Here is a 16,954-nt window from a genome sequence, read left to right as displayed (position 1 = left end):
AACCCACATCTTAGAAGAGTTAAATGCTTGTCAGTTGGACCCCAAACAGATGGCTGCTTGTGCATTTGATGGTGCTGCAAACTTCTCTGGAAGACATGGTGGAGTACAAGCTTTGCTCAGAGAAAAGCGTAACCCTAGTCTCTCCTATACACACTGCAGAGGCCATCTACTCCAACTAGCGCTAGTACAAACTGCAGACTCTTCACAGGACATTTAAAAAGCTATAAATTTAATGTCTTCATTATATTCTTTTTTCAGCAAGAGTCCAAAAAGACTGAATATCTTGGAAAATATAGGAGATATACTGGGACTGAAGTTGAAATTAGTCCAACCGGGGAAAACCCTCTGGCTTTCTCATGAGCGATCCTTGGCTGTTGTCTTAAAATTACTCCAGCCATTATTACTGACTTTGGAAGGATGGGATGGATCTAAGTAGTGAGGCTGGTGGATTACTTTTGCTACTACGTTCAGAGAAGACTATTGCCAGTCTCTCTTGTAAGTCTACTGTTGAAACCACTTGGGTCATTAAACAATGCCATCCAGGTATCTGCTACAACAGTAGTAGATCTTTGATCCAAATGTAGCTTCTATTGCTGGACAATCAGAGAGCTATCCGTTGAAAAAGTACTGGAAGAAGCAAAGAATTCAGTCCAGAAGTTGACTAATGAAGGCATTTATATTGAATCCTTAAGTGAAGAGGACAAGAAGTGTTTAAGACAATTGAAAAAGTACACAGACTTGAATCTTAAAAATCTACAACAGCGACTTCTAGATTCTACTCAACCTCTACTTTTACAGATCCCTGTCCTATAAAATACTGACAGTTGAGTGGAGGGAGGCACTACCAGCCATGGGGTTGCCATGTGCTCAGGACAGATTAGAGAATTTGAACACAGAGTGGAGTATCATACGACGAATGAATGAAGATTTGACTTCAACTTCTTTTTTATCATCACTAGTGGCTCAACCCAATCTTTATGCTATGCTTCCTGGGATGAAAGTAGGAATTCATCTCTTGCTACTCCCAGTCACAACAGCTACAGTTGAGTGTTCTTTCTCATCATTGAATAGAATTTTGTGTTCTGAAAGAAGTCGCCTTCTGCCTGATCATGTGAATGAACTAATGAACATATCAATTGAAGGAATGGAAGTACTGGACACATGAGAAGCCACCAAAGATGAACGCATTGCATTCAAGAAGTTCATTAACATAGTTGTGCAAAATTATAACAAGAAACCAAGAAGGATATAGATGTAGTGCTTCATAGAAGGCTTGAGTAGCCAACTTTAATTTGTGTGATTTCAAAACATCAGTTAAATCTAATAAAATGGTCATGAAACAGTTTTCGGTTTTTACTATGGTGCCATACAGCCCACTTTCACCCTCACGGTCTCACCCCTCATCAGCACTGACCCCCTACCCCGTAAATTCAAACACACACACCCCCAATTTCAATTCCTGGGGAAAACACTGCTCTGACCCTTCCACCTGCACCCTCCCCATGACTGAGGAGCCCTGAGATCCCTGCCCCCTCATGGCTAGAACCACAAGCCCCATCCCGCCCGGAGAGCCCCTCCCCCCTGCTGCAGGAGCCCCGGGCTGGCAGAAGCCCCAAGCCACCTGGAGAAGCTCCAGGCTGAACAAAGCCCTGAGCCTCCCCCCGCAAACCTGGAGAAGCCTGGGGCTGGCCAAAGCTGTGCCACACCTCCCTTCTCCTGATCCAACCCACCCAGGGGAAAAGTATCTCAGCTGTGGCCACAAGGAGGTGCTCCAGGGGTGAATAGAGCACCCTGTGACACCAGGGAAAGTTTCTTCCTCACCCCTGTTAATTAGAAACTGGCTTACGCTTTGAACTTGGAAGCCTTATATCTTCTAAAGGTTTTGCATTTTTATCCTTAGTATTATACCTTGCTATATTCTTGTCCATAAAAAAGTGTCCAGTTTTTAATTTGACTCCTGATAAAAAAATTAAGTCAGGAACTTACTTTGTGACCATGAATTTCACAGGCTAATTGTGTGGCATGCAGAAGTATGTCTAGTGCTAGCCCACTGATGCAATTACCAACCGTTTAATTCTTTGGTGTGGAGGATTGATTGCATAAAAATCAATCTGGGTATTACTAACCACCACTTACCTTTCTGACTAATGTACAACATGAATAGAAGCTAATTTTATGCTTATTAAGAAAGTTTAATAAGCCAGGAATGACATCTGAAAAGTTTCATTATTGAAAACATGTTTAACTCTTTATAGGTGAGTAATATCAAACTACCCATATGCATAAAGTTACCCATCTAGGATGGAAGTCACAAAATATTTAGGTGCCTAAATATCAGACAGTGCTAAACCTTGAGTTTTGATGCCTAAGCCCCAGTCTTAGGCTTTACTGTGATCCAGAAATCTCCCACAGAATATTTTAGGTGCTAAACTCACTTAGAGCTTAAATTTTCAGGGTAAAAGTGACCTAGGCTTCCACCTCTGAGCATTTGCATTGGTGCCTCACTGCAGACATCTAGATGCCCTATCACCTACCCAAGCCCAGAGCAACTCACAAATGGAGGGAAGATAGGTGTCAACCTGCCTAACTTGCATGTAGGGCCCAATCTGGTAGGCAACCCCTAAGCACACCTATGGGAGTGAGTCCCATTCAAAATCTGAATGCTGCAGGAGAGTAGGCGTTACCACTCACTTTATAATTTGCAATTCAGTGGTTAGAGCACGTACCTGGAATGTGGAAGGCCTAGGTTCAATCCCCCCTGCCCCACTGTCCGGGTGGAGGAAGGATTTGAACAGGTATCTCCTACCTTTTAAAGTACTCTCACTGTGACCTATTGTGAGGTGGGGCTCTCCATCTATCCTGTTAACATTGTTTTGCTTTGGATTAAATATTTAGTTAGTGGGCTAGAGAGAGTTGCTGTAACCTAGTGATTAGGGCACCCAGCTTGGGGAGACAGGGTCCAGATCCCTGTGTTTCAATGACTCTTGATATATTTATCCAAACTGGAACAGCTTCAACAGCATAGATTGAGAGAGAGCCACATCAGAATATCCCAGTGATTAGAGCACCCACCTGAGAAATAGGACACATGGTAAAATCCCTTCCCCTCAGGCGGGGGGGGGGGAACTGAACCTACATCCCCCACATTCCAGGCAAATTCTCTAACTACTAGGCTACAAGTTATAAGGTGGGTGGTGGCAGAAGCAGATCCTCCTCTGGCTGTTTTGTGTGGTGGCAGGTACCTTCCTAACTCATTATCACATGAAATACCTTAGATGCTTAAGTGGTCTGACTCCAGGACGGGGGGTCCTGGTTGTGGATCACTAACAGAGATAGGCACCTTCCTGTAGCCTGGATTTAAGCACCTCTCTGTCAGTGTGGCAGGACTTAGCACACATGCCTGTCATTGGCATCTCCCATTGACCAGCTTAGGTGTGCTGACTTTTGTGGACTGCAGTCTAAGGCACCTATCTCTCCCCATTCATTGTATAGGCTTTGTGAGTCAGTCTTTTTTCCAGTGATTTTTCTAGGTGCCTTAAAGTTAGGTACTGACACTGAGCATCACATGTCCTAAGATCCTTCATGAATCTAGCTGGTAGATAAGTTTTACAGGAGCGGGTCATTTGTTTCACTTTGTGAAAACTATAGCACATTGACTTAAATTCATTTGAAGATTTTCAATGTTTGGGGATTGGGCAACATAGTTTGGATGAGTGAAATGTGTGATGGTGTGGAGGTTGCCAACAGCTGGTCAGGTCAGGTTAGCTAGTGCTTGGGCTCCCAATAAACTCCAGCTGAGGCTCGTTAGGCAGTAGAATGAAGACAGACACAAGTGCTAAGTTGGAATGAGTTGAGCTTCTCTATGGGAGAAATAGCTTCCTTCTCCCTGACTCGAAAAAATAAGAAACCCTATAAGAACAGGCTGACTATTTTGTAACAAGATCAAATCAACTGAAACTGCTCTTATACATGCTTGGAGAGTGCAGGGTTTGTTAAGCCCTAAAGAAGATAACCAAATCTGGATGCATACTGTATGAAAAGATGGAAGATCATATGTGCTGCTAGCACACAAGTTGAAAGTGGAAGAAGGCTGGGAGAAGAACACATTTTGTGTAGTAGCACTGAAGAGAACATATACAGGATGGTGAAAGTTGTAGGGAGAAATGGACATGCTACCTAATTTTCCCTGCACTGGCTGTTTGTGTCAGCAATCAAACACAACCTGTAAGGATACATATTTTTTTTTTAAGCCTGGAAGTCTTGAGCCTGAGTAGGCACTGAAACTTGATAGAGAAGGAATCCCTGAGATCAGTCCAGGGAAGGAGGGAATTCTTGTGTCATCTTCGAGATGCATAGATTTTTGTTTGTTAAATACTGAAGCAAAATACTAAGGCAATTACTCTGAAACTATAAAGCTCCTTCTTATTGGGAAGGAAGGATATGATGTTGGATCATTTCACAGTAGGAGAGTATTAAAGCACTCCAAATGGATATTGAAGACTGGTGATTTTTGAAGACTCAGCTGGCTGAAATATGCTGCTGCCTGGCAAACTTCTAACATAAGGTAACTGTCAACTTTTCACATAGTGGGATGGGCACTGAATTTGAGGAAAGATGAGAGCATTATTGGGTAGCATGGTAAAGACAAGAGCATGATAAAGATGTCTGCCCAGTATGCCAGAACAGGTAAAACAATCTAATAGAATTTTGAGCTGTATTAAAAGGGGATCAAAAAATCCCCTCATCCAGAACGCATTTCAGTGACTTTGGGTGTATGTAAAAACAGAACACTCTTATATGGAGTCTTTTATTCTGTCATGGTTACCTTCCATTTCAGCCATACCCTTTAAAGGAAGAAGGCAGCATGATAGTTAAGCATGGTTGCTCTTAATTCTTACACTTGAGTATCACTTCCCCAGTGCTTTACCAACACATAGATGCATTCCCTGCTCTGAAGCACTTATGGACTAAGGGCAAGATCCTACAAGCAGCCCTGTGTATAAGACACCTGCTTCTGTGTGAAACCCCACTGAGATCAGAGGGGCTCCACAAGGGGGCAAAGTTCCATCTTTGTGGATCCATTTGCAAGGCCAGGGCCGAAGACAAGACACAATGCAATAATTCAGGTAAGAGTCAAGGGAACAATAACTGATTACTGGGATTCATGTAAGGAAGGTTTAAGGCGATGACTTGAATGCTTAGTGTGTGAGACTGCAAAACCCACAATTATTTAGCTCTGAAAAGGAAAGAGATAGAAGGGATTTAACTGAGATGTAAGATTATGAAGGGTATAGTATAAATAACACTCTCTATCCACCAAAGGGTCCACCAAAGCTATTGGCAGGTAAAATAAAGAAGAAATGCTACTTAACACAATGCATTACTAGCCTGTGGAACACAAACAAATGTTGTAGATGGCAATAAAAAAAGAAGGCTGGTAATGTTATGACTGTATGGATGTTGTGAACCATCTTAAGAGGTGGGAAGTCTTAAGTAAACTGCTTTCCCTGGATCACACCATGCTGGCTTGTAGATCCTTGAATCTCTAATGGGCTAGAGCTTGATCCACAAAGGTAGCAACACTTAACACTTAGGTGCCCACTGTCTACTGAAATCTTCCATCCTGAGTTAGGCATTCAGGCTCCCTACACAATGCATGGTGAGAGTTAGGCACCTAGGAAAGGGATTCACAGATGCCTGCAAGCTGTGTAGGGAGCAGCCCAAGGGTTATGTCTCCACTTCCAGTTGGGGGGTGTGATTCTCAGCTCAGAGATGTGCTCATGCTAGCTCTGACTGGGCTAAAAATAAAATTTAGCCACAGTGACAGAAGGGGCTAGCCATCCCAATATATGCCTAGTGTCTCATAAACATAGACCGTAAGCTAGTCAAGAGGAAATGCCAGGAAGAGGGCTGTGACGTAAGCATTACCCCTCAAAGAGAGGAAGGAATCTAATTCTGGGCAGGAGGGAAGCACCTCTCTCTGCTTAGAATTCACATCTATGAACCCTTTCCTGGTGTCAGACATTTAAGCCAGGTCATGCTGCTCTCATGAAACATCTGAGAGACAGAGAGACACCCCCATACATTATAGCACTGTAGGGCATTCACCTGGAGTGTGAGCCCCCAAGTTAGAGTCCCTGCTCTAAATAAGGAAGAGTGGAGATTTGAAGACAGGACTCCCACATCCCAGGTGAATGGCCTAACTAGTGAGCTATTGGGTTTTCTAGGACACAACCCCTGCCCACAAAAATCCCCAATCTAGCTGCCTGTGGCTATCCTTTGGTCAGGTTGGGCATGCTCTGAACTCCTGTGAATATTATTTTTTTTGCAGTGCAAATGATCTATCTATGATCCTCAATGCAAATATATTCCATTGTTCTTGGCCACAGCTGGCTTTGTTTGTGATTCAGTCCAAAACTCAATGTGTCGGCCATTCTTCTCTGTCTGGAAAAAACCTGTTTTGCCTCTTCTGTCTGTTTATAAACTCCAAAACATTATATCAAAGAGTAGCCATAATTTCCTATGTTGCATACATGTCACGCTGATACTAATGATAAGCTAATTAGCTTTCAAATGTTATTGCAAGACACTATCTTTACAAGGTGAGTAACTGGTTTTGGGGTTGTATTGAGTATGAATGTTAAGTACAGCATTATAGCTGTTGGCTCTACTTTGGGGATGGAGAAAAATTGGCTGTCATTGCATCCTAGCTAATATAGACTGAGAAGGGTCCCTCTGCACATGGATAATGTGGACCAGAAAGTGTTGTATGGAACACCCTTAGCAGTGCTAATTCCTTTAGAAAGTCTGTTGTATCAAAGTAAGCAGGAAGAATATACTGAGACCCAGTGATGGTCATGAGAAGTGGTTGATTTTATAGCTCTTTCCATTCTTTTTACAAATTTCATAGATTATTTACATTCAGTAAAGATCTCCTATATTGGCTCACAGGAAACTAGACTGAAAAGCCTACTTTTGGTTAAGGCTAACCTGCATGTCAATCCCAGTGACCTATCAGGAAGATTATCTGAGCAGCTACATTTTGTATAGATTGGTGAGAGCAATCAGCAAGGCCTGAGAGGAGGAGGCTATTGTCATCAAGAAAGGAGATAGCTAGAGTGATCATTTAGGCTCTCAGAAAGAAAAGGTCAGATTTTAGAAACATTATGGAGGAAGGAATGGCAAGATTTGGACAAAGCCTAGATATGCCAGATGAGAGACTGGGATGAGTCAAAGATAACCCCCATGTTATGGGTCTGAGTGCCCCAGAAAAGGGTGGTGGTGTTGACAGTGACGGAGGATGGGGGAATGTGGGACAAATCGGGAGCCTAGTTTTGACTGTGTGAAGTTTAAAGCTGATTGAGACATCAAGAGGAGATGTTTAGAGACAGGAGAGAATTATTCATTTCTTTAATGTACTAGGCCACTACCTGCTAAAATGACAGGTGTGTTGGGGTTCGTCAGGGGCCTTTTTAAAAACTATTTTCCTGGATGATCAGAGCGCAGTTAAAGTGTAGTCTTGCCAAGAAACCAAATGAAATTGTTTCTGATGCATTGGACTGACCAACCATCATAATATGGGACCAGATCAGTGAGTCAAGGAGAAAGGGCAAGTCCCATGATATATCAGCAGTGGTGCAGGTAAGCTGGTATGGTCAGGTATGCCGTACAATTAAGACATTTATTGCCAGTACACCATACCGGAAAAAAGACATTTTCAAGATTGAATTGTAGAGCTGTCCACAGATACAAATTTATATCGGTGGATGCAGATATCCGCAGATAGAAATCGGTTTCAGAGTAGCAGTCGTGTTAGTCTGTATCTGCAAAAAGAACAGGAGTACTTGTGGCACCTTAGAGACTAACACATTTATTTGAGCATAAGCTTTCGTGGGCTACAGCCCACTTCATCGGATGCAGGCAGTGGAAAATACAGTAGGAAGATTCATATTCTCTCTCCTTCCTTCCTTCCTCTGCTGGTAATAGCTCACCTTACATACTCTAACGAGAGCGATCAGTTATATATATATATAAACTGATCGCTCTCGTTAGAGTATGTAAGGTGAGCTATTACCAGCAGGAGAGAGAGAAACTTTTTGTAGTGGTAATCAAAATCGTCCATTTGCAGCCCTTGACAAGAACTTGTGAGGAATAATGGAGGGGAGTGGGAATAAAAATGGGGAAATACTTTTACTTTGTGTAATGACCCATCCATTCCCAATTTTTATTCAAGCCTAATTTAATGGTGTCCATTTTGCAAATTAATTCCAATTCAGCAGTCTCCCTTTGGAGTCTGTTTTTGAAGGGTTTTTTTGTTGTAATATTGGGACTCTTTAGGTGTGTAATTGAGTGACCAGGGAGATTGAAGTGTTCTCCTCCTGGTTTTTGAATGTTACAATTCTTGATGTCTGATTTGTGTCCAATTATTCTTTTACATAGAGACTGTCCGGTTTGGCCAATGTACATGGCAGAGGGGCATTGCTGGCACATGATGGCATATATCGCATTGGTAGATGTGCAAGTGAATGAGCCTCTGATAGCATGGCTGATGTAATTAGGTCTTATGATGGTGTCCCCTGAATAGATATGTGGACAGAGTTGGCAATGGGCTTTGTTGCAAGCATAGGTTCCTGGGTTAGTGTTTTTGTTGTGTGGTCTGTGATTGCTGGTGAGAATGTTTCAGGTTTGGGGGCTATCTGTAACCAAGGACTGGCCTGTCTCCCAAGATCTGTGAGAGTGATGGATTGTCCTTCAGGATAGGTTGTAGATCCTTGATGATGCGCTGGAGAGGTTTTAGTTGGGGGCTGTAAGTGATGGCTAGTGGCGTTCTGTTACTTTCTTTGTTGGGTCTGTCCTGTAGTAGGTGACTTCTGGGTACCCTTCTGGCTCTGTCAGTCTGTTTCTTCACTTCAGCAGGTGGGTATTGTAGTTGTAAGAATGCTTGATAGAGATCTTGTAGGTGTTTGTCTCTGTCTGAGGGGTTGAAGCAAATGCAATTGTATCATAGAGCTTGGCTGTAGACAATGGATCATGTAGTGTGGTCTGGATGAAAGCTGGAGGCATGTAGGTAAGTAAAGCGGTCAGTAGGTTTCCGGAATGGGGTGGTGGTGATGTGGTTATGTGACCATTGCTTATTAGCACTGTAGTGTCTAGGAAGTGGATCTCGTGTGGACTGGTCCAGCCTGAGGTTGCTGGTGGGGTGGAAATTGTTGAAATCCAGGTGGAATTCCTCAACGGCCTCCTTCCCATGGGTCCAGATGATGAAGATGTCCTCAATGTAGCGCAAGTAGAGAAGGGGCATTAGGGGAAGAGAGCTGAGGAAGCGTTGTTCTAAGTCAGCCATAAAAAATGTTGGCATACTGTGGGGCCATGCGGGTACCCATAGCAGTGCCGCTGATTTGAAGGTATATGTTGTCCCCAAATGTGAAATAGTTATGGGTGAGGACAAAGTCACAAAGTTCTGCCACCATGTTTGCCGTGACATTATCGGGGATACTGTTCCTGATGGCTTGTAGTCCATCTTTGTGTGGAATGTTGGTGTAGAGGGCTTCTACATCCCTCTGTCAGTCTCTATGTAGAAGAATAAATGGACACAAATCAGATGTCAAGAATTATAACATTCCAAAACCGGTCAGAGAACACTTTAGTCTCCCTGGTCACTCAAAATTACAGACCTAAAATTCGCAATATTACAACAAAAAAACTTCAAAAACAGACTCCAGCGAGAGACTGCTGAATTGGAACTAATTTGCAAAGTGGACATCATTAAATTAGGCTTAAATAAAGACTGAGAGTGGATTGGTCATTACACAAAGTAAAACTATTTCCCCGTGTTTATTTCCCCCAGTTCCTCACAACTTCTTGTCAACTGCTGCAAATGGACCATTTTGATTACCACTATAAAATTTTTCTCTCTCCTGCTGGTAATAGCTCACCTTAACTGATCACTCTTGTTAGAGTATGTATGGTAACACCCATTGTTTCATGTTCTCTGTGTGTACATATATATATAATCTTCCTACTGTATTTTCCACTGCATGCATCCGAAAGCTTATGCTCAAATTTGTTAGCCTCTAAGGTACCACAAGTACTCCTGTTCTTTTTGCAGATAGAAATCGGTATCTGCTGAACTGTAGGGCTCTCCCAAGAACCGCAGCAGTGAAAGGAGCAGAATGTGGGGCTGCCACTCCCAGGAGCCAGCACCCTGTGCCAGCAGGTCCTCCCAGCTCCTCCTACCGTCCCCAGCCCTTCCACGCAGCTGCATCTCTTTTCTGGGTTCTGTGCAGCCCTGCTGGAGAACAGGGCTGGGGGCGGGGCTGAGGGCGGTACTGCTGTGCCAGAGGAGCTGCCGGCATGGGGCACTGGTTCCTGGGAGTGGTGGCCCCACATTCTGTTCCTTTTGCCACTGTGGTTCCTGGGACAGCCCTGTGGTTCAGCAGATACCGATTTCAATCCATGGATATCTGCATTTGCAGATATCTGCATCCATGTGTATAAATTTGTATCCATGCAGGGCTCTAATTACGAAATATTTTTTGTGAGGGGGAGGCGGGGTCATGGGGTCAGTACCATATTGGTAAGAGTTAAAATCTACTTGCACCACTATATATCAGCCTTATTCTACAAATCAAGCATGTCAGAATGCACCATAAAAGCAGCCTGATAAAGCATGAGGGTATCTACGTAGAACAAGTAAAGTCACAAATAGTTTCAACTAATATTTTGTAGACCTAAGCAAAATCTGAAGAAGCAGTTAAATCTTAGAAGGTCAATGGGAGTACTTTGCTGGCTGGAATGTTCTACTTGTAACTTTCTTTGACAAACTTACCTTTTTCTAGAAACCAAAAACATTTGTGAAAAGCTCTACATTTTCCAGTTCTTTGTCAACTGAAAATGTCTAATTCCCCTTGCAAAAACCCCCTAAACTATAAATAAGCAAACGTTTCCTGTGAGAGGAAATAACCTCTTTTTTTTTTTGCCATTTTGAAAAGCCCTAGTAGAGGGAGAGACAAATATTGGGTGAGAAAAGAAATACTGAACATATTGGGGACATTTCCTTGCTGCTGCTTTGTATTCTTTATTTATCTGTACGCTGCCTCTATCTGCAAGTACATCCCTGCTTATCCGAGACTGATTCCCAGATTACTTTGTAAATCCAGCTCCCATTTCAAGATCCATCTCTTCTCCCTGTTCTACCCTCTCTACTACACAAATCTGTGTATCTACTTTTCTCCGTAATCATTAACCCATTCTCTTAACTCTTCTAATTAGTTAGGAAAGCTATCTTCACATTTTAAATGCTGAAAATGTCTGTCAGTCTATTTTCCATGTTAACAACACATCTGCCTTGTTTTGCTAAATGTTGCTGGAATTTTTCACAGTTTGTTTTTATTAAGATCAAAAGCTGAAGACCACGTCTCCAAGTGTTTTTTTTTTAAATCATTTCCAACTTCAAACTGTTTGCATTAAGAAAGCCCTTATCCATTTTTCTCACAACAACTTGACCCAACATTCTTTATGCTCCCTCCAGAGTTCATCTATGCTGCTGCAGGTGGTGTTGGCATAAGTCTTTCTATTGTTGTTCCACAATCACTGCCTTGCATGGCTTTACAAAGATTTCATGATGTTATTTACCATATTGTTTAAATCAAATTGGCATTAGAAATTTGACTTTGGTTAGTCACCTAGGTTGTGATCCATGAAGGCATTTAGTGCCTAAGTCACTTTTAGGCACCACTGCAATCAACAAAACTTCTGCTCTGCTGTTGTCTAACTCTAGGCACCTAAAATTAGGCACTGAGTGAGGTTCCCCCCCACCCCCCAGGCATATGAACTGCAGCCTCATGATAGGTGTCTGGATGCCTATTTCTTGCCTAAACCCCAGAGCAATTCACAAACTGGGCAAAATAGGTGTGTGTGTGTGCGCACATTTGGATCCAGTTTGTGGCCTGCAGGTGGAAGAATGTGGGGGAGAGGAAGCCCAGAACGTGTTGGACAACCTCTGGTTAAAGTCCCCCTCCTCCTGAAGGGGAGAATGGATTTGAAGAGGGATCAGCCAACTCTCAGGTCAGTGCCCTAAACATTGGGCTACAGAATCATTCTGACTGTCACTGGTCCAATTAGTGTTTGTTTAAAGTGGAATAACTTCAATAGAAGAGACTGAGGGAGACCCATACCAGGATATTCAATAGCTCAGTGGTTAGGACATTCCCCTGACAGGTGGCCGATCCTTTTCAAATCCATTCCCCCCCTCAGGAGGAGTGGGGACTCTCATTGGCAGTCACCCACTCACACCTCCATCTGCTAGGCTAAAAGTTATAAGGGACGTCTTCTGCCTCCCTGTGCCCCCAGCTGTTTTGTATCAGCCCTGAATGAAACTTAGGCAGCCAAACACCCATCTTCCCCTGGTTCCTGGATTGTTGGCAGAGAGGTGCCTCCCTGCAGCACAGACTTGCGCATCAATCTCTGTGAGAGGGATGGGGCTTACCATGCACACCTTTGATAGCATCTCCCATTGATGAATTTATACAGCTCCCCGCCTAGCCTGCTGGTTTTGTAGATCACGGTCTAAGGTGTCTGCCTCTCCCTAATCATTGTATAGGGATCCTGGGCACCTAACTCAGGCTTTGTAGATTGCAGTGTTTCTTCTGTGATTTTTTTCTAGGTGCCTGAAAGTTGGGCACTGCAATGCTCAGTGGCAACTCCTATGTCCCTCTGTGGAAACGACCACTGAATCCCCTTCATTGTTCTTTCCACTCCTGCTTCACTAGATTGATGGATTCCAAGGCCAGAAGGGGCTATTATGGTCATGTAGTCTGACCACCTGTAATAACACAGGCCACAGCATTTCCTCCCAAAAATTCCTAAAGTAGATCTATGCTCTCAGGTATGTTATAGGATATAATAGTGCATCTCATTTCCAAAGACTCTTTAGAAAGTTCCTCGTAAAAATTCGGAAACATCAGTAGTTCCTCAAGAAAACTTGAACATGGTTTAAATGATCTTGCCTAGTCTCAGCTCTGTTGTCACAGTTCTTGTGAAAGCTTCATTATGTGTCCTATAAAATCACTCTAAACTGTTCTTGACTATCTTAGGCAACTAAAAAAAATCTGGCAAATTATCCCTAACTGCCATCAGGGACACTAACAGTCCATATAACAGACTGAACATCTAGGTTATAAATCACTCCCTGAAAGCCCCCAGATTTCCCTTATGTTTTTCCCCCTTGCTTAGAATATTTGCATCTGTACAAGTTCTGAGACCCGAAAACCCCCAAAGTACAAAAAGTGTTAAATGTATCTTCAACCACTATTGCTTCAGTTTATTTATTTATTTTTTGAAGCAGGAAGTTAGATTACATTTTACATGAAGCAACTTCAGAGACTTGCAAACGGGACTGATCAAGGTTTCTACTTACAATTTGGTATCAGATCTTATCATGCTTTCCCTCTTCAATAGCATTGTGAGGCTCTGTAATGCAACAGAGTGGCTCATCCCTATGAAAGGACATGATTCTCTGGAACAAGGCTTTCCCAAGCATAGCTTCCATGCATCCTAAAAAGACAGTTCTCAATGAGAAACTTCCAGAAAACCACAATGGCTGTAAGCTACAGTTTTCAAATGTTTCTTTGTAAATCTAACCACTTGTCCCTATAATTTTTCAACCAATGTCTGAAATTCCTTGTCGCTTCTTGTGATTTTTCTTTCATTCCTGATGATCCCCTATAAAGTCGCTACTTTACTTCAAAATCCCACCTCTTCCTTCTGCTGAACATCTGATCTGTTCTGAAATTGTTCCTGAAAACAGATTAAGAAAAAGTGCTAAATATTGTCCTACATCAAATAGGTAATGCCTAGATAAATAAATTGAAATGTGTCTACTTATGAGAAACTATCCCCCCAGTGACATTTGATTAACTGTTTTCTAATATCATACAGTCATTTGTCTCCATGTTTGTGTTTAGAAATCCATTACCAAAGTCACCATGAGGAAACAGCAGCTCCCTGACTTTTGGAAAATGAGGTGAAGTTCCTTATGCCAGAAGGGCTGGAAGTATTCTTTAAGTCAGTGATTTTTTTTTTTTGTGTGTGTGTGTAACTGGTAATTCTCCATTGCAGTGCTGTAATATATAAGAAGCCATTGCTCCAGAGCTCTGTCAGGGAGAATAAGAAAGGGACCTGCAGACTTTTTAAACTATTACAAAAAGGCAGTTGGGAAAGGTTCCCTGCCTGTTCTCACGACCTTTGTGGTGGTGGTCTCTCTGACGGATTAGATCACAGAACCCCCCTTGGGAGCTGCCACTTGATGTGCCAAGACTACTTCTGCTCCTGCTTTCCTGCCAGCTCGGGAGCCAGACATGCTCGTCTGCTCTAACACAGACCCAGGGTCTGAATTACTTGCCCCAAAGCTGCAGGTTTACTTGAAAGCAGCTAACAGAAGTATTCCTGTCTTTAACACTCAGATGCCCAACTCCCAGTGGGGTCTAAACCCAAATAAATCTGTAAAAAAAACAGGAGTACTTGTGGCACCGTAAAGACTAACAAATTTATTTTAGCATGAGCTTTCGTGAGCTAAAGCTCACTTCTTCGGATGCATAGAATGGAACACACAGACAGGAGATATTTATACATACAGAGAACATGAAAAGGTGGAAGTATGCATACCAACAGGCAGAGTCTAATCAATTGAGATGAGCTATCGTTAGCAGGAGGAAAAAAAATAAATCTGTTTTACTCATAAATTGTTCACCCTATATAATACTGATAGAGAGAGATGAACAGTTGTTTACTCCCCCAGGTATTATTAATTAACTCAGAGTATGTATTAAGTAAAAAGTGATTTTATTAAATACAGAAAGTAGGATTTCAGTGGTTCCAAGTAGTAACAGACAGAACAAAATAAGTCACCAAGCAAAATAAAATAAAATGCGCAAATCTATGTCTAATTAAACTGAATACAGATAAGATCTTCACCAGTTCCAGAATGCTCCCCTTTACAGACTAATCTCCTTTTAGCCTGGGTCCAGCAATCACTCACACCCCTTGCACACTGTCCTTTGTTCCAGTTTCTTTCAAGTAGCCTGTGGGCTGGAGAGGCTCTCTCCTTAGCCAGCTGAAGACAAAATGGAGCGGTATCCCAGGGATTTAAATAGAATTTCTCATGTGGGTGGAGACCCCCTCCTCACTCCTATGCAAAGTCCAGCTACAAAATGGAGTTTAGGAGTCACCTGGACAAGTCACATGTCCATGCATGACTCACAGTTTTTACAGGTAACATCCATTGTTTACATGCTACCTTGAATGTCCTCAAGTAGACTTCTTATGTGGATTGGAGCATTCCAAGATTCATTGTCCTTTAAGTGTCTCTTGATTAGGTACTTAATTTCAACATTCCTTCCTCCAGGAACTGACCAAATGCTCTACTAAGGTTATTTAGAAATCAAGCCAGTACACAGCCGATATTCATAACTTCGAATACAAAAATGATACATACATACAAATAGGATTAATAGATTCAATAGATCATAACCTTTGAGATATGTTACATGGCATATGTAGCATAAAACACATTCTAAGCATATTTCCATAAAACCTTATGGGAGGTACCGTCACAGTCTTCATCTGCCATCCGGGGCAATGCCAAAATTCCCGTTGATTTTAATGGGAACAGAAGAGACCTGTGAAACTACAAGATGTGTGGCAGCTGGATTATTGCTCACTTCCAGCTCATCCAGGGGGAGAGCATGTAAAAGGAGTGAGTTTAAGGAGTATAGCAGCACTTAAAAACAAGAAGCTCAGTCACCTGCACATCTACCAATGTGATATATGCCATCATGTGCCAGCAACGCCCCTCTGCCATGTACATTGGCCAAACCAGACAGTCTCTATGCAAAAGAGTAAATGGCCACATCTGACATCAGGAATCATAAACCAGTAGGGGAACACTTCAACCTCTCTGGCCATTCAGAACAGATTTGAAGGTGGCAATTTTGCAACAGAAAAGCTTCAAAAACAGACTCCAGTGAGAAACTGCTGAACTTGAATTGATATGCAAACTAGATACTATCAATTTAGGCTTAAATAGAGACTGGGAATGGCTGAGCCATTACACACATTGAATCTATTTCCCCCATGTTAAGTATCTTGTCAAACTGTCTTAAATGGGCCCTCTTGATTATCACTACAAAAGTTTTTTTTTCTCCTGCTGACAACAGTTCATCTTAATTAATTAGCCTTTTTGAGTTGGTTGGGAAACTTCCACCTTGTCATGTTCTCTGTATGTGTAAATATCTCCTCACGATATGTTCCATTCTATGCATCCGATGAAGTGGGCTGTAGCCCACGAAAGCTTATGCTCAAATACATTTGTTAGTCTCTAAGGTGTCACAAGTACTCCTGTTCTTTTAGTCCTAAAATTGCAACTCTGCAACTTTCTGCTATGGAGCAGATTCATTTTAAAGAAAGGTGGAGGAGAGAGGGTTTCTGTAGCAGGCCAAGCTTCCTGAGGAATACAAGCCACGGTCTGAGTCTGGAAGGGCTCATCTTCAGCTTGGAAGGCTGCAGTCACGTTGCGCTGAAATACATAGGTATGATGAAAATTCTGCGCAGATCTTACTGAATTGGGCACTAAGAAAATGACCCATCTGTTGTGCAGTGAAAGCTCCACTCCATAAATCGGATGTAACAAGCTTGTGAGCTGCAAAAGTTTTGTTTTTTAAGGCTGCACTTTTAATATAAAACTTCAAATCTGGAAGTGAGGGGTCAGATGAGGAGTGTAGTAGGAAAAGCTGCTAACAGGATGGTGAAGTCAGGGGTACCAGACTCATTCAGTGAAGAAGGCTGAACTCCATTTTTAATTATGGTCCCTAAGATACGGTATAAATTTAGGACTACGTTTTACCCTTCATCCTCAGTAATCTCTCACTGATGTCACTGGGAGATTTGCACAAAGATC

The 16,954-nt window shown here is 42.4% G+C and overlaps 1 protein-coding gene across 1 annotated transcript in view; it reads left to right on the top strand.

Annotated features, from left to right (window-relative positions):
- Positions 1-3,842: 3,842 nt before the first annotated feature.
- The window catches only part of TNIP3 (TNFAIP3 interacting protein 3), a 125,382-nt gene continuing 112,270 nt past the window's right edge, over positions 3,843-16,954 (top strand). The window contains exon 1 of the mRNA XM_039541892.1: positions 3,843-4,564. The gene's annotated coding sequence lies outside the window, so the exon portion shown is untranslated. The remainder of the gene's footprint in view (positions 4,565-16,954) is intronic.

Source organism: Mauremys reevesii, linkage group 5 (assembly GCF_016161935.1).
Source record: "Mauremys reevesii isolate NIE-2019 linkage group 5, ASM1616193v1, whole genome shotgun sequence".
Taxonomy (NCBI): Eukaryota; Metazoa; Chordata; order Testudines; family Geoemydidae; genus Mauremys; species Mauremys reevesii.
The sequence above is the reverse complement of the archived record's forward strand: the minus strand, read 5'-3'. Positions and strand labels throughout refer to the sequence as shown.